Genomic DNA, 26,253 nt, shown 5'->3' on the forward strand with positions numbered 1-26,253 from the left:
TTGAATAGTTTTTTTTTCTTTTAGTTGACATCTGATCTTACTGCATTGTGATCAGAAAAGATGCTTGAAATGATTTCAATTTTTTTTAATTTACTAAGGCTAGATTTATGGCCCAGGATGTGATCTATCCTGGAGAATGTCCCATGTGCACTTGAGAAAAAAAGGTGAAATTCATTATTTTGGTGTGAAGTGTCCTATAGATATCAATTAGGTCTAACTGTTCCATTGTATAATTTAAGGTTTGTGTTTCCTTGCTACTTTTCTGTTTGGTTGATCTATCCATAGGTGTGAGTGGGGTATTAAAGTCTCCCACTATTATTGTGTTACTGTTAATTTTCCCTTTCATACTTGTTAGCATTTGCCTTACATATTGAGGTGCTCCTATGTTGGCTGCATATATATTTATAATTGTTATGTCTTCTTTTTGGATTGATCCCTTTGATCATTATCTGGTGTCCTTCTTTGTCTCCTTTCATGGCCTTTATTTCAAAGTCTATTTTATCTGATATGAGTATTGCTACTTGTGCTTTCTTTTGGTCTCCATTTGTGTGAAATGTCTTTTTCTAGCCTTTCACTTTCAGTCTGTATGTATCCCTTGGTTTGAGGTGGGTCTCTTGTAGACAGAATAGATAGGGGTCTTGTTTTTTTATCCATTCAGCCAGTCTTTGTCTTTTGGGTGGGGCATTCATCCCATTTACATTTAAGGTAATTATTGATAAGTACAATCCCATTGCCATTTACTCTGTTGTTTTGGGTTCGAGTTTATAAACCTTTTCTGTGTTACCTGTCTACAGAAGAGCCTTTAGCATTTGTTGAAGAGCTGGTTTGTGGTGCTGAATTCTCTCAGCATTTGCTTGTTTGTAAAGCTTTTGATTTCTCCTTCGTATCTGAATCAGATCCTTTCTGGGTATAGTAATCTGGGTTGTAAGTTTTTCTCTTTCATGACTTTAAGTATGTCCTGCCATTCCCTTCTGGCCTGAAGAGTTTCTATTCAAAGATCAGCTGTTATCCTTATGGGAATCCCCTTGTGTGTTATTTATTGCTTTTCCCTTGCTGCTTTTAATATTCGCTCTCTGTGTTTGTTCTTCATCAGTTTAATTAATACGTGTCTTGGGGTCTTTTGCTTTGGGTTTATCTTCTTTGGGACTCTCTGGGTTTTTTGGACTTGGGTGGCTATTTCCTTCCCCATTTTAGGGAAGTTTTTCAACTATTACCTCCTCAAGTATTTTCTCATGCCGTTTCTTTTTGTCTTCTTCTTCTGGGACTCTTATGATTCGAATGTTGGGGTGGTTAACATTGTCCCAGAGATCTCTGAGGTTGTCTTCATTTCTTTTAATTATTTTTCCCTCTCTGCTTCATTTATTTCCACCATTCTATCTTCCACCTCTCTTATCCTATCTTCTGCCTCAGTTATTCTACTGTTGGTTCCCTCCAGAGTGCTTTTGATCTCAGTTATTGCATTATTCATTATTGATTGATTCTTCTTTATTTCTTCTGGATCCTTGTTAAACATTTCTTGCATCTTCTCAGTCCTTGTCTCTAATCTATTTATCTGTAACTCCATTTTGTTTTCAAGATTTTGGATCCTCCCTACTATCATTTTGAATTCTTTTTCAGGTAGACTCCCTATCTTCTCCTCTTTTGTTTGGTTTTGTGGGCATTTATCATGTTCCTTTATCTGCTGAATATTTCTCTGCCATTTCATTTTGTTTAGATTCTTGTGTTGTGGTGCCCTTTCTGTAGGCTGGAATTCTGTAGTTCCTCTTTATTGTGGAGCCTGCTCTCTGTGGGTGGGGTTGGACTAGTGGCTTGTCAAGGTTTCCTGGTTAGGGGAGATTGAGTCTGTGTCCTGGTGAGTGGAGCTGGATCTCTTCTCTCTGGAGTGCAATGAAGTGTCCAGTAATGAGTTTTGGGGTGTCTATGTGTTTGGTATGGCTTTGAGCAGCCTAAATTTTAATGCTCAGGGCTGTGTTCCTACTTTGCTGGAAAATTAGCATGATATGTCTTGCTCTGGAACTTGTTGGCTCTTGGGTGGAGCTTGGTTTCGGTGTAGGTATGGAAGCTTTTGGATGAGCTCTTGTCTATTAATGTTCCCTGAAATCAGGAGTTCTCTGATTTTCTCAAGTTTTGGAGTTAAGCCTCCTGCCTCTGGCTTTCAGTTTTATTCTTACAGTAGCCTCAAGACTTTTCCATCCATACAGCACAGATGATAAAACATCTAGTTTAATGGTGAAACAGTTTTTCACAGCAAGGGACACCCAGAGAGGTTCACAGAGTTACATGGAGAAGAGGGAGAAGGGAGATATAGGTGACCAGCAGGAGAAGAGGGAGAGTCAAAACGGGAGAGAGTAATCTAGCCAGTAATCAATTCCATATGTGCCCCCCACAGTCTGGAACACCCAGAGAGATTCATAGAGTTACAGAGAGAAGAGAAGAGAAGTGGGGGAGGGAGTTAGAGGTGACCAGGAGGAGAAGAAGGGGGAGTCAAAAGGGGAGAGACCAGTCAAGCCAATAATCAATTCCATATGTGTTCTCCACAGCCCGAAACACCCACAGAGATTCACAGAGTTAAGAACAGAAGAGGGAGGGAAGAGATAGAGGTGATCTGGGAGAGAAAAGGGAGAGTCAAAAGGGGAGAGAGTAATCAAGCCAGTAATCACAACCCAAAGTGAAAATGAATACTGAAGATTAGATTCTTAAAGGTACAAAATTGATAACAAATACCAAAAAGCAAAGATTAAAAATCTAGAGTACTATCAAAAATGCAATATTAAAAACACAAAACAAAATCAATCACAAAAATTATAAAAAATGTATATATTAAATGTGCTTTAAAATAGGGTCTTTTTTTGGCAAGGTAATAGTAGGTTATAAAAGTGAAAATTAAAGGAGTAATAGAGAACTTAAATTTTTAAAACAATGAAAAAGTGAAAATAGTAAAAATCTAGGAATTTCTCTGGAGCTGTTGTGGGCAGTGTGGAGTCAGTTCAGTTTCAGATAGTTCCTTGTTCCAGCTTGTACTTCTTCTCAAGGTCTATAGGCCCCTTCCAATGCTTAGTCAATGTTAAATACAGGGTTTTAATCTGTGGCACCTGTCACTTCCAGAGCAGTTCCCTCTTCTTTGTTTATTTTGGCTTCCTCTCTTTGCAAGTCTCTTGGGTGTCTAATTTCTGCCCTGGCACAAGAGGGTGAAGGTGGTCGCTTATTTAGGCTCACTTGTTCAGTTGTGTTGTGGGGAGGGAGGAATACTGCAAATAAATATCGCTGGCATGTGTGGGGAGTGCTTGCAGTGTATGGACCACACCGGGTTTGCCCCAGCTCACAGCAGCGTGTGCTTTCCGGGTCTACACTGCTCAGGCTCCAGGGTGCTCTGCAGGGCACTGTTCAAAGCAGGCCCTGCATTTTGTGCACTTCCCAGGTCTAAGCTGCTTGGGTTCAAGTTCTTGGGTACTCCACAAGGGCACAGACTCGGTTTGGCATGCGTTTTGTGCCCTTCCCAGGTCTGAGCAGTTCAGGTGACCAGGTGCTGGTGAGTGCACTGTCCCAGGTGGACCATGCCTCTTAATCACCTCCCTGGTACTGGCCGCTTGGTTTCCCAGGCGTGCCACGAGAGCACTGTCGCAGGTGTGCCCTGTGTCTCCTCTGGGGAGCTGATCTCAGGCTAAGACCCTCCTGGCAGATGTCAACTGTCCAGGATCCCAGGAAGACGTGGTTAGCAACTGGGAGCCTGCTCACAGTTTGGTGGAGGATGCAGGTCTCTGGGGCTGGGATTGAAGCAGCCCCTTTCCTTCTGGCTATGACTATAGCATGCCTGCCTCTCTGCCTCCAGCGGTGGGGAGGAGCCTGTACTCGGTCAGCTAGCTCTCCTTTGGTATTTGCCCAATCCTTTGTTCTGTGAATGGGTCAGGCTGCAAGTTAGAACCTTTTGCAGGAAAGTTCTCTCTTTTCTTTTTTTCCTTCTCTGGTGATCCCACAGTTTGGGTTGCTGTCCCACGTTAGCTCCCTCAGATTGTCTTCAGGGCATTCAGGCTCAGTCCATCCCCAAAAGGACCGATGATGCTGCTGGAACCTCCCTATCCAGCCCCCACTTGCTGGTGGCAGATGCAAGCGTCTGGGCTACTTCTCCCTGGCAGTTGTGGTTAGGCGCCTATTCTGTGGGTTTTTTTTTTTTTCCTCCCGGATATGTTGCCCTCTGATATTCCAAAACTGCCCACAGACCCACCTGTGAGAGGGTTTCCTACTGTTTGGAAACTTCTCCTCCTTCATGACTCCCTCCCCAGGATGGGTCTCCATCCCTAACTCTTCTGTGTCTCTTTTTGTCTTTTATATTTTAACCTACCTCCTTTCAAAGAGAATAGGCTGACTTTCTGGGTGCCTGGTGTCCTCCGCCAGAAGTTGTTTTGTGGAAGTTGCTCAGCATTCAAATGCTCTTTTGATGAATTTGTAGGGGAGAAAGTGGCCTATTCCTCTGTAGGGGAGAAAGAGTCCTATTCCTCTGCCATCTTGGGACTGCCCCATCCCTTGATTAGCTTTTAATCTATACCACTTTGTTTTACATTTTTTTTTCATGATTGCTGAAGGGGTTACAATATATATTCTTAACATGTTATAATCTATCATGGATTAATTTTATGTCATTTAACCTATACTGTAATTAACTTATGGTAGTACCTCTCATTTACCCCATTCCATTCTTTGTGATAATATTGTCACATTTTACATATATATATAGTAAACCCATAATATATATTTATTATTTTTTCAAAAGTCAGTTATATTTTAAATTAAAAAATCCTCTGTATTTTACCCACATATTTGCATTTCTGTTGCTTTTCATTTCTTTATGTAGTTCCATGTTTCTATCTGATGTAGTTTTCTATTAATCTAAAGGATTTTCTTTAATATTTATTACAGAAAAGGTCTGCTTGTGATAATTCTTTCACATTTTTTTCATTTTTATTGGATGGGGACTTTTATTGGATATAGTATTCTAGGTTGACAGGTTGCCTTAATTTAGTATTTTAAATGCATCATTCCATTGTTCTCTGGTTTCCACTATTTCTCTTGGGAAGTCAGTAGTTGTTTTTACCATTGTTCCTGGTAGACAATGTGTGCTTTTCTTTGGCTGCTTTTAGGAATTGTCTCTTTGTCTTTGGTTTTTACCTAATTTTCCATGATATATGTAGGTGTGGTTTTCTTTGTCTTTTTCTTACTTAGTTTTGTTGAACTTCTTGTTTTGTTTGGTTGATATTTTTCATCAAATTTGGATAAATTTTAGCCATATTTCTCCAAATACTTGTTTAGCTCTAACTTTTCTCTTCTTTATTTGTGGGACTCAAATTCTGTGTATATTGGTGTGCATCCCCCCATGTTACTGAGAGTATGATCATTTTTTTTAACCTTTCCTCTGTTTCAGTTATGATGATTTCTACTGCCCCTATCTTCAAATTTACTTTCTTCTGCAGTGGCAAATTTATTTGTAATTTCCTTCAGTAAATTTTTTTTCCAGTTATTCAATTGTTTAGCTTTAGAATTTCCAGTTTTCTAAAAAATGGTTTCCCTTTAATTACTGTGAGATGTTTTCAGTCATTATGTCCATCTTCTAAATAAAAAAGTCATTAAACATGATAGCTAATTTTAGAATCTATATCATCTGTGGTCCTATTTCTATTGATTTTTTGTCTCCTAGTTGTGGGTTAAATTTTCCTTATTTATGCATCTAATGTTTTTAGATTATGTGCTGTATAAATTTGAGGGATTAGATTTGTCTTTCTTTAAAGAATTTCTTAAAGGGAACATTTCATGCAAAGATGGGCTTGATAAAGGACAGATGGTATGGACCTAACAGAAGCAGAAGATATTAAGAAGAGGTGGCAAGAATACACAGAAGAACTGTACAAAAAACATCTTCATGACCCATATAATCATGGTGGTGTGATCACTCACCTAGAGCCAGATATCCTGGAATGTGAAGTCAAGTGGGCCTTAGAAAGCATCACTGCGAACAAAGCTAGTGGAGGTGATGGAATTCCAGTTGAGCTATTTCAAATCCTCAAAGATGATGCTGTGAAAGTGCTGCACTCGATATGCTGACAAATCTGGAAAATTCAGCAGTGGCCACAGGACTGGAAAAGGTCAGTTTTCATTCCAATCCCAAAGAAAGGCAATGTCAAAGAATGCTCTAACTACCGCACAATTGCACTCATCTCACACGCTAGTAATGCTCAAAATTCTCCAAGCCAGGCTTCAGCAATACCTGAACCATGAACTTCCAGATGTTCAAGATGGTTTTAGAAAAGGCAGAGGAACCAGAGATCAAATTGCCAACATCCGCTGGATCATTGAAAAAGCAAGAGAGTTCCAGAAAAACATCTATTTCTGCTTTATTGACTATGCCAAAGCCTTTGACTGTGTGGATCACAATAAACTGTGGAAAATTCTGAAAGAGATGGGAATACCAGACCATCTGACCTGTCTCTCGAGAAACCTGTATGCAGATCAGGAAGCAACAGTTAGAACTGGACATGGAACAACAGACTGGTTCCAAATAGGAAAAGGTGTACGTCAAGGTTGTATATTGTCACCCTGCTTATTTACCTTATATGCAGAGTACATCATGAGAAACACTGGGCTGGAAGAAACACAAGCTGGAATCAAGATTGCCGGGAGAAATATCAATAACCTCAGATATGCAGGTGACACCACCCTTATGGCAGAAATCGAAGAAGAACTAAAGAGCCTCTTAATGAAAGTGAAAGTGGAGAGTGAAAAAGTTGACTTAAAGCTCAACATTCCAAAAACTAAGATCGTGGCATCTGGTCCCATCACTTCATAGCAAATAGATGGAGAAACAGTGGAAACAGTGTCAGACTTTACTTTTTTGGGCTCCAAAATCACTGCAGATGGTGATTGCAGCCATGAAATTAAAAGATGCTTACTCCTTGGAAGGAAAGTTATGACCAACCTAGATAGCATATTAAAAAGCAGAAACATTACTTTGCCAACAAAGGTCCATCTAGTCAAGGCTATGGTTTTTCCAGTCCTCATGTATGGATGTGAGAGTTGAACGGTGAAGAAAGCTGAGTGCTGAAAAATTGATGCTTTTGAACTGTGGTGTTGGAGAAGACTCTTGAGAGTCCCTTGGACTGCAAGGAGATCCAGCCAGTCCATCCTAAAGGAGATCAATCCTGGGTGTTCATTGGAAGGACTGATGTTGAAGCTGAAACTCCAGTACTTTGGCCACCTCATGCAAAGAGTTGACTCATTGGAAAAGACCCTAATGCTGGGAAGGATTGGGGGCAGGAGGAGAAGGGGATGACAGAGGATGAGATGGTTTGATGGCATGACCGACTCAATGGACATGGATTTGGGTTGACTCTGGGAGTTGGTGATAGACAGGCCTGGCGTGCTGCAATTCATGGGGATGCAAAGAGTCGGAAACGACTGAGTGACTGAACTGAACTGAACTGAAAGAATTGTCTTTTTATAGGCAGTGGATTTATAGTCAGGTTGATTTGATACCTTTGTGGTTTGCTTATTTTTTTTAATTAAAAAAATTTTTTTAATGTTTTTTCTTTCTTTTTTTTTAGTTTATTTTTTATTGAAGGATAATTGTTCAAAATTTCTCAGTTTTGCAGCACTGTGTGATTCTGGAATTACCATTTAGCTCATCTTATCTGAGCATGTACACCTTAGTACATATTCTGAGTATATGCAACATATTATTTTGTCAAAGACTTAGAGGATCCCTGTGTACCTTTCTTGAATTCCTTCTCTGAACAGCTTCTTCTATGGTACCCTGTTCTACAAATCAACCTATTTCATCAGCCCTGAATTCCTATATATGCCTCTTTAGCTCATCAAGTTCTCAGAGTTCTGCTTGGGAACCACCTCTCTTCTTCAATTTCCAGAAATTAACTTCAAGCAGCAGAAATGTGGGGTGGTGGTGGCAATCATCACATATATTTTTCTTTTCTCGGAGATGACAAGTCATATGCCTCCTGTTTTCCAATGACTGAAAATAACTTACTCATATATTTTGTCTAGTTTGAGAGTTGTTTACAACAGTAAGGCTAGTCTGGTACCAAGTACTCTCTCATGATTACAAAAACCTGTTATTTAAAGTAGTTGGTGTTTAACTAAATTCAACTTCTATTTATTCTTATAGTCCTTAAAGCAAGTCAAGAGCATATGTGAGCAACTAAAATTTCAAGGACTAATAAGATGATGAAACATGTACTTAATGCTGCTACACTAATAAATTCTACTATGAAGGCATATATTGGCATTTAAGCTTGAATTTTGACTTTGGCATGATAATTTTTGAAACTCTTTCAAGGAAGAATTTTAAAAAGGTGACCTAACAGCTTTCTATAGATTGAATATTGGAAGTTGTGTTTTTCTCCATTTGGAAGCATTGATTTCTTCCTTGCATTGATTGTTATGTAATGCACTGATTGACGTGGCTGCCTTAGGATGGTAAGTCTGTTGCATTTCATTTTCTATCATCTCCAAACATCTTGATTCAAGCCTTAAGTCATTGATTTATTATAATGTTGTTGTCCTGAACATTGCAATGGGTTGTTTTTGTTTTAAAATTTAACCCCTGTAGGTAAAGTGAGGAAGAGGGGTCTATTATTTTTTATCCTGCCTCACGTGTTTACTTGGTGACAGTTTATTCAGATTCCTGTAGTTGGTGATTTCTGGTTCTTTAGGCAAGTGCTAGAAGTTAATCTGTCTTATCTATCTCTTTCCTATTAGTAGAAGCAAAAAGTTTTCAGGAAGTAGAGAGCTCCCTCACTTTCCCCAGGTCTCACTGGCATGAAGAGTCATTCAGGCTTCAGTATGTCACACAACAAGGCTCTGAAGAGTTAACCACATTGTTTGACTTCCATTAGTGCACCAATCAAGTGGAACAAGAGCTGAACTTAGGATTGTGTTAGTCCCTCAATTGTGTGTAACTCTTTGCAACCCCACAGACTGTAGCCTGCAAGGTTCCCCGGTCCATGGAATTCTCCAGGCAAGAATACTGGAGTGGGTAGACATTCCCTTCTCCAGGGGATCTTTCTGACCCAGGGGTGAAACCCAGGTCTCCTGCATTGCAGGCAGATTCTTTACTGTCTGAGCCACCAGGGACTTGATCTCAAAGGTTATTGAAACAGAAAACTTGTAGGTATCCCCACTCATGTTCTTTAGTTCTACTTTGTTGCTGCCAAAGATTTGTTTCCTTTGTTTAGAGGAGAGGACTACTTCCTCAGCCTCTCACTAGCCACACATCTAAGACTGAGTATTTCTTAGGTCTACTATATAGAGCATCTCAGTTTTTATTCTCTTGTTGAAGTAACTAGGAAGAAATGTGGAAATATACACATTATAATTATTACAATGTTTATTATACTTTTAAAATAGTTCCTAAAATCATTGACTTGCTATACTTGTCAGGTTTGCTATTTTCCCTATCCTTTAAGTCTGCTGAAGCTACATTTGTATAAAGAGTTGTTTCCAACTCAGACTTTCTCCTGAGTTAATCTGCTTGAATTACTGACATTTTGGTGTATTTTAATATGGGAATTCAAAAAATGGGTGTTTTTTCTTTTCAGTTTTATTTAAAAAATATTTATTTATTTTTGGTGGTGCTTTGGAGATGCTGCATGCTGCGGTCTTTCTCTAGTTGTGGCATGCAGGCTTCAGTAGATGCTGTGTGAGTAGGCTCAGTAATTGTGATGCACATGCTTTGTTGCCTTGCAGTATGTGGGGTCTTCCCAGACCAGGGATCGAACACATGTCACCTGCATTGGCAGGCAGATTCTTAACAACTGGACAACCAGGGAAGTCCTCAGTTTTCAATGTAAGTTAGATTTGTTACATAGTTGTGCAAGAAATTGTATTATGTATTTAATGTTAAAAATGCTCTAAGATAATGTTCAGAATCTATTGTTAGAATATGTTTATTTGCTTTTAGAATTGTGTTTTCTAATCCCATGTGTGAGTAATCCACCCATATGAGAAACTCATGCCTCCATCTATTTTGTGGTGTCCGTAACTCACTGTCCTGTGATACACTCTTGGAAACAGCTTTGTATGGAAAACAGTGGAGTGGGTGGACTAAAGAATTCCTCTAATTTTCCACACTTAGGAATGTGTGTTCTATCATACCCATTTGCCCTTTGGAGATCTTGTAATGACCTGGCATCAGAAAGAGAGTTGAGATTTTCCGGAATCCTCCTGTCTTTATACATTTCTCCCTCTTTCTACTATGAAGATTTGTTAAGACTCTTGCTTCAGAGCAGAGGTTATCTAGTCTTTTTAAAAAATATTTCTAACCTGGAGTTGGTAACAATCTTTTTCTTCCCTCCTGCAAAGAAAGAGAGGAGACTTTCTAATAACAAAATAATGATAACTAAATTTAGTACAAATCAGACTTTACAATGGACTTTCTAATAAAATCATCCCAGCAACTCTAGGAGGCAAGCACCATTTTTATCATCACAGCTGTAGACAAGAAGAGAGTGGTTTGTAGCCATATGATAGGAAGGATTCATATGGAATGTAAAAAGGAAGATAGCTTGACAAATGAATGGAGAGCTTTGAAATTTTGAACATTAAATTTTGGTTTTGATTGAAGTAAAGAACCAGAAGGGATCTATGAAGTCAAGCTCAATAGGCTTAATTTTCATACATAGAGACTTAGACCCAAGGTGCTAGAGGTCAATGGACTCGCTGCTCTCAGAACTGCAACAGGGCACCCTGTCTAGAAGAGCAGCCTCTAGGGCAGTGCCGAATGTTCACCTTCCCAACAAGTTGCTTCCTCTTAATTATTTCTCAGCACTTCTATCCAGACTCAACGTAGAAAGAAGGCCTCACTTGCTGAGGGTCCAGTAAGGACCTGCCCTGAAGTCACCTTTAAGGCAGAGGGTCTCTCAAGACCCTCATTAAAATGCATCTCTGTGGGATGGGAAGGAAAAGACATGTGGGCAGTAGGCTTCATGAGCCCACTAGCATGAATTAGCTGGTCTAATTGGTGTACTGTCTCTGTGCAGTCTGACTTCCAAGGTGACAGCTGGCTGGGCTGGAACCTTTTTATTGGGCAATCAAGGAAACGAAAGGCTATAGAGCACAGAATTGGAGAAGATGAACCTAAATGGGGCACCATGATGGACAGTCCTGGAGAGTTCAGTGGGCATTGGGCAACTGGATTTTGCAGGTTGGGAGGCCATCCTGCACTCAGTTCTGCACAGGACCAATTCTATCTGACTCTTTCAGTGTGACCCCAGGGGTTCACTGATCATTCATTCATTTATCTAACATTCTGGACTTATTTTTTTCTTTCATAGAATTTTGCTTAGCTCATTATAGTTAGAGGAGATTAATTAATTAATTAAGCCAGTGTCACATTGTGTTCCAAATACAGAAAGGCCCTGGTGGCTCAGATGATAAAGAATCTGCCTGCAATGTGAGAGACCCAGGTTCGATCCCTGGGCTGGGAAGAGCCCCTGGAGAAGGAAATGGCAACCCACTCCAGTATTCTTGCCTGGAAAATGCCATGGACAAAGGAGCCTGTTGGGCTACAATCCATGGGGTCACAGAGTTGGACACTACTGAGTGACTAACACACACAAATACAGAAAGGCATAGTCATTGAGAAGGAAAGGCTAGACATTGAGAGAACACAAAGGTGAAAGTGACATAGTTCTTGCCTTCAAAGGGTCTACAGTCTAGTAACAAATCAGTATTGAATACAATGAGATAAAAGGGAGGCAGAGATAGGTACTTAAGGAAGTATACAGAAAGCATTGTAAAATCCAAGAATGGAGAACTTTTGTGCAGCTGAGGAGGATTAGAGAAGGGTCCATAGAAGAGGTGGCATTTGAATTGGCCCTTGAAAGGTTGAGAAGAATGTCATTCCCAAATTCGTATCTGCATGCCGCAAGTCTCCCGTGAGCCCTAACTCATCGGTATAACCGTCCTGCCCACTTTCTCACGCAAATATCAGATAAAGTATCTCAAACAGGACATGTCTATAATTACACTTTTGATTTTACCACCCCAAACTGGCTTGTCCCCCAGTTTTACTCATCTCCATTCTTCCAACTGGCCAGGTCCTTTCTCTTCTCCTAAATCTACCCCTTTCATTTTTGGCCAAAGTCAAGCTTTATGCATTCAGTAGATGATTGCTTTGTGAGACTTAGATTTTTGATGTGTTGATGAGATTGATAAATGGCTAAAAGAGACTCGATAGTATTTATTTATTTTAACTTTTTATTTTGAGTTGAGGTGTAGCTGATTAACAATGTTGTGATAGTATCAGGTGAACAGCGCAAGGACTCAGCTATCCATATACATGTATTCATTCTCCCCCAAACTCCCCTCCCATCCAGGCTGCCACATAACATTGAGCAGAGTTCCCTCTGCTATACAGTAGGTCCTTCTTGGTTATCCATTTAAAATATAGCAGTGTGCACATGTCCACCCCAAACTCCCTAACTATCCTTTCCCCCTGGCAGCTGTAAGTTTGTTCTGTATGTCTGTGAACACTAAATAGTATTTAAAAAGCTCTGATGAAAGATGACGTTTCCTGTTTGTAAGACAATCCACCTAGTGGAGTCTGTCTGATCTGTACCCATGACTTAAAACTTGCCTATATTTTAGAGGAATGGATGCATTCGTAAGATTTGTGTCACCCTTAATTAGCCAAGTGTGACCTCACTGTGCATTTTCATTTGATTTCACAGCAAGAACATTGACATAGATGCCTTTACTTTCCTTATTCTACAGATGAGGAAGCTGAAGGAGAATGAGTGATTTACCTGTGATATAACAGGTCATTCACAGAAGAGCCTAGGAGGTGGCTTGGAGCCTCTAGGCAATCAGTGGTTCAGTCTGAGGGAAGGGACAGGAGTAGATTACACTAGAGAAGAAGTTTGGGACTTATTTGTGGAGAGCCTTGAATGCCCCTCAACAGGATTCTTCTGAAACTGGGATTTCCAGAATAGGACCGACTCTTTCCAGGAGTGTGCTAGGTAATCCACTCAGGCACAGCAAAATACTAAAACCTGTATTCAGACTTGAAAAACCTCCTCTTTCAAATTAATTATTTTTGTTAGTGTCTTATAATATGGTAGTGCATTTTCAGACAAAGACAGGAATACACAAAAGCACATACTTATAGCTCAATTTTTTATTGGTAAAGTGAAATTATACTTTTTGACCAAGACAGTTTCATGATGACTGCAGTTGCCTTGGGAAAATTAACTGTGGTACCATAGCTGGGAACTCAAAGATAGCCCCATGCCCAAGGGTTCTTGAGCACACTAGTTGGTCTGATTTGTATAGGAAACCAAGGTGAGATAATACAAGTAAAAGTACCCCAAAGATGTAAAATAAATCAAAAGCATGCCAAAAGATACAAACAGAATTTGTCTTTAAAACCGCCCAACAGCTGATGTTAGATTCTTGGAAACCAAGGTCTGTGTTAAAGGTTAAGAGGAGAATCTTCAAAAGAAAAATGGGCAACTTGACACTGATGCTGTGGAAACTTTTTCAGATCTGACTGAGCAGATTTGAAATTGTTTATTTACTTGGCATTCCTACTGTCTGTTCTAGAATCCTTAGAGCCTTATCTGTGGGAAAATAGAAACACTGTGGAAAGTGGAGCTGTGTTTTGAAACACCCGAACGAGTTTTTAAGGCATCTTTACCTTTTTATATCGGATGGCATTTATCATTCTGCAGTCCAGCACTGATAAAACACTAGCAGGAAGGCACACGGTGAAGGAAATAGCTGGGTGAAGAAATTGACTACCCAAGCATTAATAAGTAGGAGGTTCCATTTGTTCTCAACCCCCTTCCAGCTTCAACATTTTTTTATGCCCAGCCAGGGAGGCAGCATTTTTCTGTTTTTCAGAACTGAGCTGAACCTGTGTTTCAGGAGCTCTGGCTTGAAAAGCTTTTATTCTACGAGGAACAAAGTGGCAAACTTTCTAATTTAGTTAAAATTCCTGTAACTTAAGAACCAGCTCAAAAGGATCTTGGTGCAGAACGGTCTGTTTGCCAGAGTGAGGACTCCACTGGCGTGACAACTATTTTTAGGGAGAATGCTGGCAGGCAGCATCCTAATGAAAGGCACAACAGAAGTAGCCTAAATGCTTTCCTGCTCTGTCCAACCTCGACTGGAGAGAAGGCCGTTTTTACAACCACATTTCTCTGAGTTCAAAGATTTTATGTGTCTGTGCATATTGCATGTGCTTCAACCACTGCTAAGTTCTATGGAGGGGGGTGGGGGGAAAGATGCCATTTGCAAACCCACAGCTTAATGGTGAGTTGTTGGTCAGGAATGATCAGTTTTAGGGCTTGAGGAAGGGCATATGGAGGGATAGCAAATCTGAAGTGTAACCAAAGAAAATGCTGGGTAAACCTGAGTAAGGCAGGGAAATCAAACCTTTTCATGGAGAAAATAATGCATTTTTTTTTTGTTATGAATGCCTTTGTTGAAGGCAAGAGTTATTTTGTTAGAACAAGGGAGTCTACTTAAACAACAGGAATATAAACAGGACCTTCTTCGCTGTCTGCTGACAGTTTTGAGTTTCTTGTGGGAGAATTTTAGCTGGGAGAGTGGAGGGGAGCAGGAGTCCTGTGCTGGCTGGAGGTCAGGAGACCTTGCCTGGCTTGTCTATGTCAAGAAATGACTTTTGGGTTTGACCTGGAACCAGGCCTTCTGCTCTCAGACCTCAGTTTCTGCTCCTGTAAGTGGTGCTTCTCCTACGAAGTGGTGCTTCATAGGCATGCCCGAATTACCTCCCAGCTCTAAGAGTGTGACTCTTTACCTGTTACTTTCCATGCTTCTCCTTTCCTCACTACACCTGAGAATAATTTCTTTCTGCCAACAATGGAGCCCTGCTCTGGTTCAGCCCTGTGTTCTCCCAGTGTGGTGGGCAGATCAGCACCAAGTACCATCTTCCATGGAGTCTAACCCACGTTTGTCTGTATGCTGCCACATTATGTTACCTACCACTTAGAAAAAACTACACAACAGTTCTACCTATTGTTGTTGTTGTTCAGTCGCGTCTAACTCTTTGCGACCCCATGGACTGCAGCATGCCAGGCTTCCCTGTCCTTCACTAGCTCCCGGAGCTCGAGCTCATTTCCATCATGTCAGTGATACCATCCAACCATCTCATCCTCTGTTTCCCCTTCTCCTCCTGCCCTCAGTCTTTCCCAGTATCAGGGTCTTTTCCAGTGAGCTAGCTCTGCACATCAGGTGGCCAAAGTATTGGAGCTTCAGCTTTAGCATCAGTCCTTCCAATGAATATTCAGGACTGATTTCCTTTAGGATTGACTTGTTTGATCTCCTTGCAGTCCAAGGGACTCTCAAGAGTTCTCTCCAACACCACAGTTCAAAAGCATCAATTCTTCAGTGCTCAGCTTTCTTTATAGTCCAGCTCTCACATCCATACATGACTACTGGAAAAACAATAGCTTTGACTAGGTGGACATTTGTTGGCAAAATAATGTCTCTGCCTTTTAATACACTGTCTAGGTTTTTCATAGCTTTTCTTCCAAGGAGCAAGTGTCTTTTAATTTCATGGCTGCAGTCACCATCTGCAGTGATTTTGGAGCCCAAGAAAATAAAATCTCTCACTGTTTCCTTTGTTTCCCCATCTATTTGCCATGAAGTAACGGGACCAGATACCATGATCTTAGTAGTTTGAGTGTTGAGTTTTAAGCCAGCTTTTTCACTCTCCTCTTTCACCTTCACCAAGAGGCTCTTTAGTTCCTCTTCACTTTCTGTCACAATAGTGGTGTTGTGAGCATGTCTGAAGTTATTGATATTTCTCTTGGCAATCTAGCTTGTGCCTCATCCAGCCCGGCATTTCACATGATGTACACTGCATATAAGTTAAATAGCAGGGTGATGATACACAGCCTTGGTGTACTCCTTTCTCAATTTTGAATAAGTGTGTTGTTCTATGTCCAGTTCTATTTCTTCTTGACCTGCATACAGGTTTCTCAGGAGGCAGGTAAGGTGGTCTGGTATTCCCATCTCTTTAAGAATTTTCCACAGTTTATTGTGGTCCACACAGTCAAAGGCTTTAGCGTAGTCAATGAAGCAGAAGTAGATGTTTTTCTGGAATTCTCTTGCTTTTTCTACTTGGGTTGTCAGCTGTGGAATGTACCCTGAATTCAGAAATTGATAGTAATGTGCACCTCTTTGATGCAATGTAGCCATTAAAGGCAGTGTAGTGATTAGTAGAACAGGTAGTGGGGGACACCCCAGAGAGATGAACATGGGAAGGATGTTTCTGAAAGTCTTTCCAAAGACTACTAGGTCTGTTGAAGGGATTGGTGGCATTAAAAGCCGAACTGCCTGCCAAAGTTTCATTCTCAGCTCTGCCACTTACTGGCTGTGTGACTTCATGTCTTTGTAACTCAGTTTGCTCATCTGTAAAATGAATGATGAGGACAGTAAATGCTTCATAGGAGTGTAGTAAGGATCATGTTAATGAATGGATGTAAAGTATGTGGAACGGAGCCAGGCATTTAGTAAGCACTCCCTGAGTGTTCTGATTGATGTGGATGTGACTGTATGGTCAATGTCTGGATCCCCCTCCAGGATATGAGCTCTGGGAAAGCTGGGGACAGGCTTATTTGGTACCTCATTGTAGTTCCCAGTGCCTGCTAGTACCTACTATATAATTAAGTGCTCAATAAATATTTGTGAAAATGAATTTGCTCTTTATTATCTCCTAGGGCTTCCCAGCAATGGCACCCCACTCCAGTACTCTTGCCTGGAAAATCCCATGGATGGAGGAGCCTGGTAGGCTGCAGTCCATGGGGTCACTACGAGTCAGGCACAACTGAGCGACTTCACTTTCACTTTTCACTTTCATGCATTGGAGAAGGAAATGGCAACCCACTCCAGTATTCTTGCTTAGATAATCCCAGGGACGGCGGAGCCTGGTGGGCTGCCCTCTATGGGGGTCGCACAGAGTCGGACACAACTGAAGCTACTTAGCAGCAGCAGCAGGGCTTCCCAGGTGGCACAGTGGTAAAGAATCTGCCTGCCATTGTAGGAGATGTGGGTTCAGTCTCTGGGTTAGGAAGATCCCTTGGAGAACAGAATGGCAACCCACTCCAGTATTTTTGCCTGGGAAATCCCATGGACAGAGGAGCCTAGTGGGCTACAATCCATGGGGTCACAAAGAGTTGAACATGACTGAACAACTGAGCGTGCATGCACTCACACACACAAACATACTGGACATTAGCCAGTATTCACTAACCTCACAAGGCTCTTTCATGAAATGAGCATGACAAAAACCCGTTGCAATTAGTTTTGTTTTTTTTTTATAAATTTATTTATTTTAGTTGGGGGCTAATTACTTTACAATATTGTAATAGTTTTTGCCATACATTGACATGAATCAGCCATGGGTTTACATGTGTTCCCCTTCCTGGACCCCCCACCCACCTCCCTCCCCATCCCATCCCTCTGGGTCATCCCATTGCCCCGGCCCTGAGCCCTTGTCTCATGCATCGAACATGGAATGGTGTTCTGTTTCACATATGATAATATACATGTTTCAATGCTATTCTCCCAGAACGTCCCACCCTCACCTTCTCCCTCAGAGTCCATAAAATTGTTCTACGCATCTGTGTCTCTTATTCTGTCTCGCATATAGGGTTATCGTTACCATCTTTCAAATTCCATATATATGCATTAGTATACTGTATTGGTGTTTTTCTTTCTGGCTTACTTCCCTCTGTATAATGGGCTCCAGTTTCATCCATCTCAGTAGAACCGATTCAAATGTATTTTTTTTTAATGGCTGAGTAATATTCCATTGTGTATATGTACCACAGCTTCCTTATCCATTCGTCTGCTGATGGACATCTAGGTTGCTTCCATGTCCTGGCTATTGTAAACAGTGCTGCAATGAACACTGGGGTACACGCGTCTCTTTCAATTCTGGTTTCCTCGGTGTGTATGCACAGCAGTGGGATTGCTGGGTCATATGGCAGTTCTATTCCCAGTTTTTTAAGGAATCTCCACACTGTTCTCCATAGTGGCTGTACTAGTTTGCATTCCCACCAACAGTGTAAGAGGGTTCCCTTTTCTCCACACCCTCTCCAGCATTTATTGCTGGTAGACTTTTGGACAGCAGCCATTCTGACTGGTGTGAAATGATACCTCATTGTGGTTTTGATTTGCATTTCTCTAATAATGAGTGATGTTGAGCATCTTTTCATGTGTTTGTTAGCCATCTGTATGTCTTCTTTGGAGAAATGTCTGTTTAGTTCTTTGGCCCATTTTTTGATTGGGTGGTTTATTTTTCTGGAATTCAGCTGCAGAAGTTGCTTGTATATTTTTGAGATTAATTGTTTGTCTGTTGCTTCATTTGCTATTATTTTCTCCCATTCTGAAGGCTGTCTTTTCACCTTGCTTATAGCAAATGTATCAGAGAACTATACTCTTAGGTCCTTCCTTGCAAATGATGGGTGTCTTTGTCTTATCAGCCTGTAGATTCTGGCCTCCTAATAAGGACAAAAATAGATGCTAGAAATAAGTGAGTAAGAAGACCCGTTGTTCCCATAGCTCTACTTTCTTAAGGCTCTGCTGATCGGAAGGCAGATGATGTCCTTGAGCGACTCCACAACCCAGATAAGGCTGTCTTAAGACAAAAGGACTGTCCCTGCTTTGACAAATGGGACTGACCTTCCAGTCCTGGTGAAACATTCTGGCTTCAACAAAGTCTGTATCAGGTGGGAGATGATATATGGCTGGAAGTATGTAAATCCACAGGCAGGTGTTAACTGGCTGCCTTGTTATGCAATTAACCCACAATTCACAAGCACCTCCAAATAAGTAGGTAAGTTGTATTTGCTGTCTCTCCTGGCTTTTTTTTTTTAATTTATTTTTTTATTGAAGGATAATTGCCTTACAGAAGTTTGTTGTTTCCTGTCAAACTTCAACATGAATCAGCCATAGGTATACATATATCCCCTCCCTTTAGAACCTCCCTCCCATCTCTCTCCCCACCCAACCCCTCTAGATTGATAGAGCCCCTTTTTGAGTTTCCTGAGGCATGCAGCAAATTCCCATTGGCTGTCTATTTTACATATGGTAATATAAGTTTCCATGTTACTCTTTCCATACATCTCACTCTTTCCTCCCCTCTCCCCACATCCATAAGTCTTTTCTCTATGTCTGTTTCTCCTGGATTTTTAGTGAAGTGTCCACATTAACAAACACTCTGAGAAAGAAAGATTCATTAGTGTTAGATACTAAGAGTCTCTCTCTGAATTAAGATTCTGTAATTTAGCTTCAAGTAACACTTATTTAAACACAAGATGAGTCAATGAGTAAAATTGGAGGGATTTTTTTTTTTTTTCTTTTTTTTCCTTAGTATGTTTGCCTTGGTACTACCTCCAGCAGTCAAGGAAGGTAACTGCAGAAATGTCCTGATTCTATCAGGCAGGAAGTGAAGCAGCAACCAAGGAATGAGAATTTCACAGTTAATGTGAGTCCAAGGAAGAAAAGATATCTTCTATTATTTGGTTTTCTGTCAACAGTTTCAGATAGGAGCTTGCTTTTCCATCCATTATCTTTTCCTCTGATCCAACGCATTGGCTTGGTTCTCTTTCTCTGAAGTTAATCCAAATTTCTGTATTTTTCCAAAATACAGAAACTTTCAATTCAATGTCACTCTATTTTCAGATACTTGAACTTTTGAATTCCTAATTGAAATTTTGATTCAATTTGTAAAAATGAGGACCTGGGAGGGTATGATAATTATCTTCAAATAGTTGAAGATCTGTCATGGGAAAGATGAAAAACATAGTTTTATAAGTATGTAGAACAAGGGACGCATGCTGTAGAGGGGAGTTTTAATTTATTATAAAGGTGTGCTGTTTGTCAGTCAAGGATGAGCAAAAATGAAATTGGTTATCCCAGGAGATAGTAAGTTTCCCTCACCAAGATAGTCCATGGATTTGGCAGGGTTTGGAGATTTGGTAGACGTTCATGCTGTTTTCCAGTATCTGACTCTCCTCTCATTCAGGTCACATAGAAGACTGAAATTCCTGGCCCACTTGTGGTCCAGTGAGACCATGTGACTACTTCTGGCTCTTATGTCTAGCCCATGATATTTAATTATGGAACTTTAAGGATGCTCCTCCATGGCCAGTGTAATCTAAAAATCACATGGAGCTTCCATCAACTTGACTCCCGGGGGTAACCATGAGCAGAGACCTCTTGTTGTCCTACAGTGGGCATGTAGCAAGAAGGAGAAATAAACACTGCTTTTACACCACTGTGGCATAACTGAACTCATCCCAAACAGGGACTGTGTTCCCTTATTCCTGGGTAGCAGCAAGCTCAGGAAGACAGTTTCCTCCTCCAGCCTCAGGGTTGGATTTTGATTGGTCACAGCCAATCATGGCTATTTAATTTCTTTTTTTCAGTGGGATAAAACCACCCATGGCTGGTCACATGATCAGGTTCCGGCTGCTGAGACTGAAGAGCGGTCAGGGGTGGGAGCAGCCTTTGAAAAAGGTTTTCTTTCCTTACAAAAAGAGGGAAAAGAACAAGGAGAGGAATTATTTTCTTTCCGCTGTTGATTGTTTTGTGTGAGACTGAGATGTTTGAGTGGGGAAAGTCTATTTCAGACAGAGAGTGTAGAGATGACATAATAAAAATAGAAATAAAGTGCATAGTAAATTTAATGCGCTTGACTTGAATCATCCTGAAACCAGTCCCCTCATCCCAGTCCATGAAAAAATTGTCTTTCATGAAATCGTTCTTTTGTGTAAAAAAGGTTGGGGATCACTGCATTAGAGTCTTCTAAGAATTAGAAGGAAAACAGAGACACCTGTCTCTTGACTCGTCTTTGTCTCAGTGGGGCCATGGTGGCCTTCACAGTCATGTTTACAATCTCCTCTGTGACCAGTTCTTTGCCCTCCTCCCTCCAAATGCCAGTGGAGGTAACTTGTGGAATTCATTATTCCAGGAGGCAGTGCAGTTTGTGCTCCACAAAGTAAAGTTCCCACTTCCTAAGTCCACAGCAAGGCAACTGATACTTCCACTTGCTTGTCTCATAGGTTCCTCAATCTCAGCTTCAAAACCTATCTCTCCTCCTGGGGTCCCTGTCCCAGTGAAAAGAATCATAGACTTTGCTGTTACCCAAATCAGAAATTTGGGAATGACTCACTTCTGCCAATCACACCAGCTACCATAGGGTTCAATTACATTATCTTTGTTTTCATTTTATGGAATGAGACTTGTCTTGGGTGATTCCCACCGCATTCCCTGGTCACTTGTTGGTGTTTTCTGTGTATTTGTACTTAGCCCTGTGTTTTCTTTTCAATAACAACAAGCCTATTCACAGAGGCATAAAGATTAAGCAGAAGACCATGGTGGGTGTGCACAGAGGTGGCATATGCTCTGCAAATGCTTTTTCCATGGATACTCGAGCAAGGCAGACTTTCCAACACCACTGAATTTAGAGTTAAACCTAATATCCCTTGAGTCTTCCTGCTCCCAAGGGAATTTCTTTGCAAATATTACCTAATATTTGTCTCCCCTTGTTTATGATTTTTTAAAAAGATGTAATATTTTGTTTCTCATGTAACACATGTAGCTCATCTTATTTTCTGTTGTTCTTAAGAATAGCATGAAATCTCTCCTACCCCACAAAGACTTCCTAACAAGTGAGGCAATGTTTACTCATCCATCATGAACAGTGACATGGTCTAGGCTGAGAGAAGCCTGCTTATGAAAACAGAATGGCCAACCTCTAGTCACCAGGTCTTCATGGTGTACCCACTGGGCCCAGATCTGCATTTGTAGAAAAGGCTATACAGTCTGGAGAAATGAGCACTAGTCAAAAGACAGGAAAAGGGATTGAGTCTACAAAATACAATTTGTCACCTAACACATCACTTACATCAAAGGAGAACCGAGCAGGGATATCAGGGTAAAGGCCAGGGTAAGGGAACCCTTCCCTCTTAGCTGGGTGAATGGGTTGCAAGGACTCTAGCTCTTTAGTGTGAACACTGATGAAGGGGCATGGACCCAATAATAATAACAACAAAATACAGCATCAATAATAGATGCTCTGTTCTGTTTTGAGAACATTACATGTTTCATCTCCTATACTCCCTTCAATAACCCAGTGAGGTAAGTATTATCACACCCATTTTATCCATGAAGGGAGTTGGGACACAGAGAAATTGAAAGTGCCTGAAAGTGACTGAGCCAGGACTTGAACCCGGGCAGTCTGGGTGCAAAGCGTGTGGTGCACTCTTGCCTCTCCACACAGAGGATGAGCCTAAAGCATTTATTACTGACTTGGTAGTTAATTTTCTGTCCCCATCTCAAGCAGCTCTCTCTCTCCACTTGTAAATGTCTGTAATGACACTCATGTTGTTTGAACACTCATGGATCTGCTGTTTGGGGGGAATCCCAAGAGGATAGTGGTAGACATGGCGAGTTGGCCTCAGAATGAGCTGAGCATAATGGAACTGGTTTTCTGAAGTCAGTAGAGACCTGAGACCAAAACAAAAATGGGGACTCACTGACTCACAGGCACTCAGACTCCTCACCTCAGGAGTTTCTCTCCCACCCAGGCCTGTCCAGCTGGTGACTTTCAGGGCTGTGTGTTTGATGAATGAGGGAAGGAATGAGTGAAAGGAAGACGTTGGAAATGGATAAGAGCATGGACCTCTTGCTGGGGTAGAGCAGCCAAACGAGAGGTCCGACTACCCTCCTGCTCAAATCCCTCTAGCCCAGTCTTGCTGAGCCTTGGCTTTAATGGGGGTGCTCCCTCCTGGCATTACAGCCTGCCAAAATGCCACCATCTCCTAAGGCCCAACTCTAGGCTGTACTCCCCTATGATGCCCTGCTGGGCCCCTAGCCCTCCCCACCTTGTCCTTTCCAGACTCCCTTAGCGTATAGTCTCATTCAAACAACCCCCAGGCATAGTTTTACTCACAGTTGTTGCATGAGTGTTCTGCTCTGTATCAGTACGGAAAGTACTAGAAGATGGAGACTCTCCTCACTTTACCATGCTCCTCCAGAGCCCCCACTATACTGGCCCACTACCTACTTGTGCGTTTCCTTATAACCCACACATTCCAGTTAGATTTGCTGGGGAAAAAGACAAAAGGGAAGCTTGAGAGAAAGAAGGTAGTTTGCTTTTGAAACAGAGACGCTTCCCTAATAAAATATAAAATGGCCACATGAGGGTACGCTTGTGCCCCTGAGATAAGAGGAAAGGTCATTTATTTAAACAGTAAATGGCTAGAAATGCAGAATGGATTTATAGGGTGCCTACAAATCCATAAAAAAGCTTGCATACAGATGCATGCATATTAATCCCGAATTGGCTATGAAATTTATCTTCATGAGTAAAGAGAAGAGGGATTGTTGATCCTGTTATGATTTTTACCCCCATCTTTCCAAAGAAGACAGGATTAATACCAGGAGAGATAAATCATGATGTGATTTTTGTATATATGCACAAAGCAAACACAATGAATATTTGATTTTCTCCAACTTCTGCAGGGCTAAATCAATTTGAAGAGATAATGGTAGAGGATTAAGTTATTGGAACGTGTGTAACTATAAAGTTTTGAATACAGTTAACTCACAGGTTATTACAATTTCAGTATAACATCTGTTATCATTGAAATAACAGATGTGTTGTGTATTGTGAAACTAAGGGAAAATTGGATATGCACACATTTTTCAAAAGAAACCAAACTCCTATTAAATTGTTTGTGAAATGCAATACTGTAAAACTTATTGCAAGAGTAGATGGGGTGTCCTCAAAAGGAGGCTACATCACAAATAATGCTATTAATAGAAAGTCGTCTTAACATAGGCGGCTACTGAAATGTTGTATGAACTCCTGCACTTTGGCAAATCACAAAAAAGGGAAGTTACCATACTTAAGGATTTAGAAAAATGGCATGCTGCAAAACAGAAAGCAGCAATCTGTAAAAGTGAGCTTGGTGTAATGAATGATGATTTCTCTACTCTGTGATCCATGCTTACTGCCTTTGTTTTTAATCCTTTACTGCATAACTCTAGTGCTAACTCCTTGTGCATGGTGAATTATGTCCACCATCTTTTTCAGCAGTCATATTTTCTAAACCCAGAGTCGGGACTTGTTCTTTAATGGGATCATGTTGATGTGCAGAAATGAGGGAAGAAAAGATTTGACATTTGAAGTTTTTCTCATAAAATCTGGAATATATAGTCAGTTTTCCTGTGTTGCCCAGCGGGTGCTAGCCTTAAAGCAGAGACTCAGAAACTGTTTCCTCATGGGTCTAAATTGCACCTTGCTCCTCACCCAGTACCACCCTTGAGGCACCTCTGTGAGTTTTCCGACCACAGTATTGTGATTACATGGTTGGTAGCATTCAGCTAATATTGTGTCTAGAGTCTTTGAAAGCTGTTGCTACATTTTTTCTTTCTCTATCTGTCCACGATTGTGCTTTTCTTTTTTGAAAGTTCTGGGGAGACAAATTCTAGTGTATTATTATTTATCAAGTTTCATGGTCAGCAAAGAATATACCAGAAATGTGAGGTTGGAAGTAGTGGGGGAGATCTAATTAAGCTTGACTTGCTCTGGTTTTCAATTCTCCCACTGTTGACAGCTCGCTCCTAGGAGAAAGAGGTCCCAGTTGGTCTCCACCGCAAAAAGGTTTCTAATAAAATATTCAAGATAGCTGAGGACCTTCAGAATGGGTAATTTTATTCAGCATACACTATGATCTGCTGCTGGTTGTGGGCTCTAGACCAATACCCAGGAGCTTCTCTTGGAGTGCCTGACTGTTACGCATTATGTTAGAGTATTCTGTGAAAAGTCAATTTACTTGGAGTCAGAGACACCATATTTTAACGTGGAGACTAAAATTGTCCCTGGGGTTTAGTTTGCTGCCATGATTAAGTTCTTTCTGTTCTGCAAATCCTGGATTTATTTTTAACTGCTTCAATGCTGCATTTTTAAAAGACTCGTGAATGGTTAAAAAATAGAGAAAAACATCAGGCAAAAAATAAATCCAGGACTCAGGAAGAATGCTCTGATGAAGTGCAGGCTTGCGTTCGGTAATGCCTGTAGTGAGTTTACCTGCCGTTGGCTGTGCCTCTGGTTTCGAGAGCCTGCCTAACCAGGCCTAGGACTTAACGAGGTGGCTCCCTTCAGTGTCTTAGACACTTAGCTCTCAAAAATCTCTATCTACAAACCAATTTTTCCCATCCATTACAAAACGAGCAGGAGAAATTGAATGCGTGTGTTGAAATCCCTGTTAATCAATTGGACGATTCCCCTTGGATCGTGGTTGAAGAGCAAGTTTTCATTATCTCTAATAATTAGCATCATCTTTTTTGAAATTAGCTGAATGGACTGACACAGTAATCTGTGGTGGATATGTCATGTGTCTTTCCATTATTAACTTTTCTAGGAGGAGGGAAAAGTGAGTAGGGGAAAAAGATGGACTCTGGGAATTTTTTTATTTTCTTATCTCAGTGGCATTTAACATGAGCATGTTGCGGGTGGGGTCTATTTTAGAGGCTCCAGAAGTGTAATGAGCGTGAGGTTTGGGAACATAATCAACAACTTGAGTCCTGTTCCTCTAATGTACATGCTGAGTAAAATTGGGCAAGCTACTTACCTCCCTAAGTTCACATTTCTGCCTCTGTAAGATGGAGATAATAATAACGCCTTCCTTATAAGGTGACTGTAAAGATTAAATGAGAGACTGCACATAAAGCACTTAAGAATTTACTGGCACTTAGTAAATACCCAACACATTGTAGCTACTGTTACTGCAGCTTTATTACTTTAGGCAGCTGTCACATTAAATGGAAGTTCTTTTTATTCATCAGATATTGATGCATTCACTTAACCACTATGCTGAAGGCTGCTAATGGGGCCATGAGAGGCGTAGAGAGACAAATCACCCATTCATGTAGTGGGATCATATGTGGTCAGAAATGTTCCTGGCAGAAGGTGGGAGGTGACAAGTGTCCTTGAAGATGAACAGGGCAGTGTCTGGCACACTGGTGCTAATGAGATGAGTCCCCTTCAAGTGGTTGACAGCAGAGGTTATGGGACAGACCTACAGAGCGATTCTGTGGTTTCTGGCAGCAGAACCCTCACCCCCCCCCAAACCTAGCTCTGTTTTTGAGGCTGTTGTGGAGTGAATGTTTATGTTCTGATCCCCAGATTCGTATGTTGAAGCCATTTACCCC

The 26,253-nt window shown here is 41.0% G+C and overlaps 1 protein-coding gene across 3 annotated transcripts in view; it reads left to right on the plus strand.

Annotated features, from left to right (window-relative positions):
* LOC145512873 (uncharacterized) overlaps positions 1–26,253 on the plus strand; it is a 606,383-nt gene that overhangs the window by 52,437 nt on the left and 527,693 nt on the right. Inside the window, exon 1 of one of the 3 annotated variants that reach the window (XM_081507585.1) lies at positions 9,764–9,847. The exons of the other annotated variants lie outside the window; for them this stretch is intronic. The gene's annotated coding sequence lies outside the window, so the exon portion shown is untranslated. Of the gene's footprint in view, positions 1–9,763; positions 9,848–26,253 lie in introns of those variants that run through there. 3 annotated transcript variants of the gene reach the window in all.

Source organism: Giraffa tippelskirchi, chromosome 7 (genome assembly GCF_054371585.1).
Source record: "Giraffa tippelskirchi isolate mGirTip1 chromosome 7, T2T-mGirTip1v1.2.pri, whole genome shotgun sequence".
NCBI lineage: Eukaryota > Metazoa > Chordata > Mammalia > Artiodactyla > Giraffidae > Giraffa > Giraffa tippelskirchi.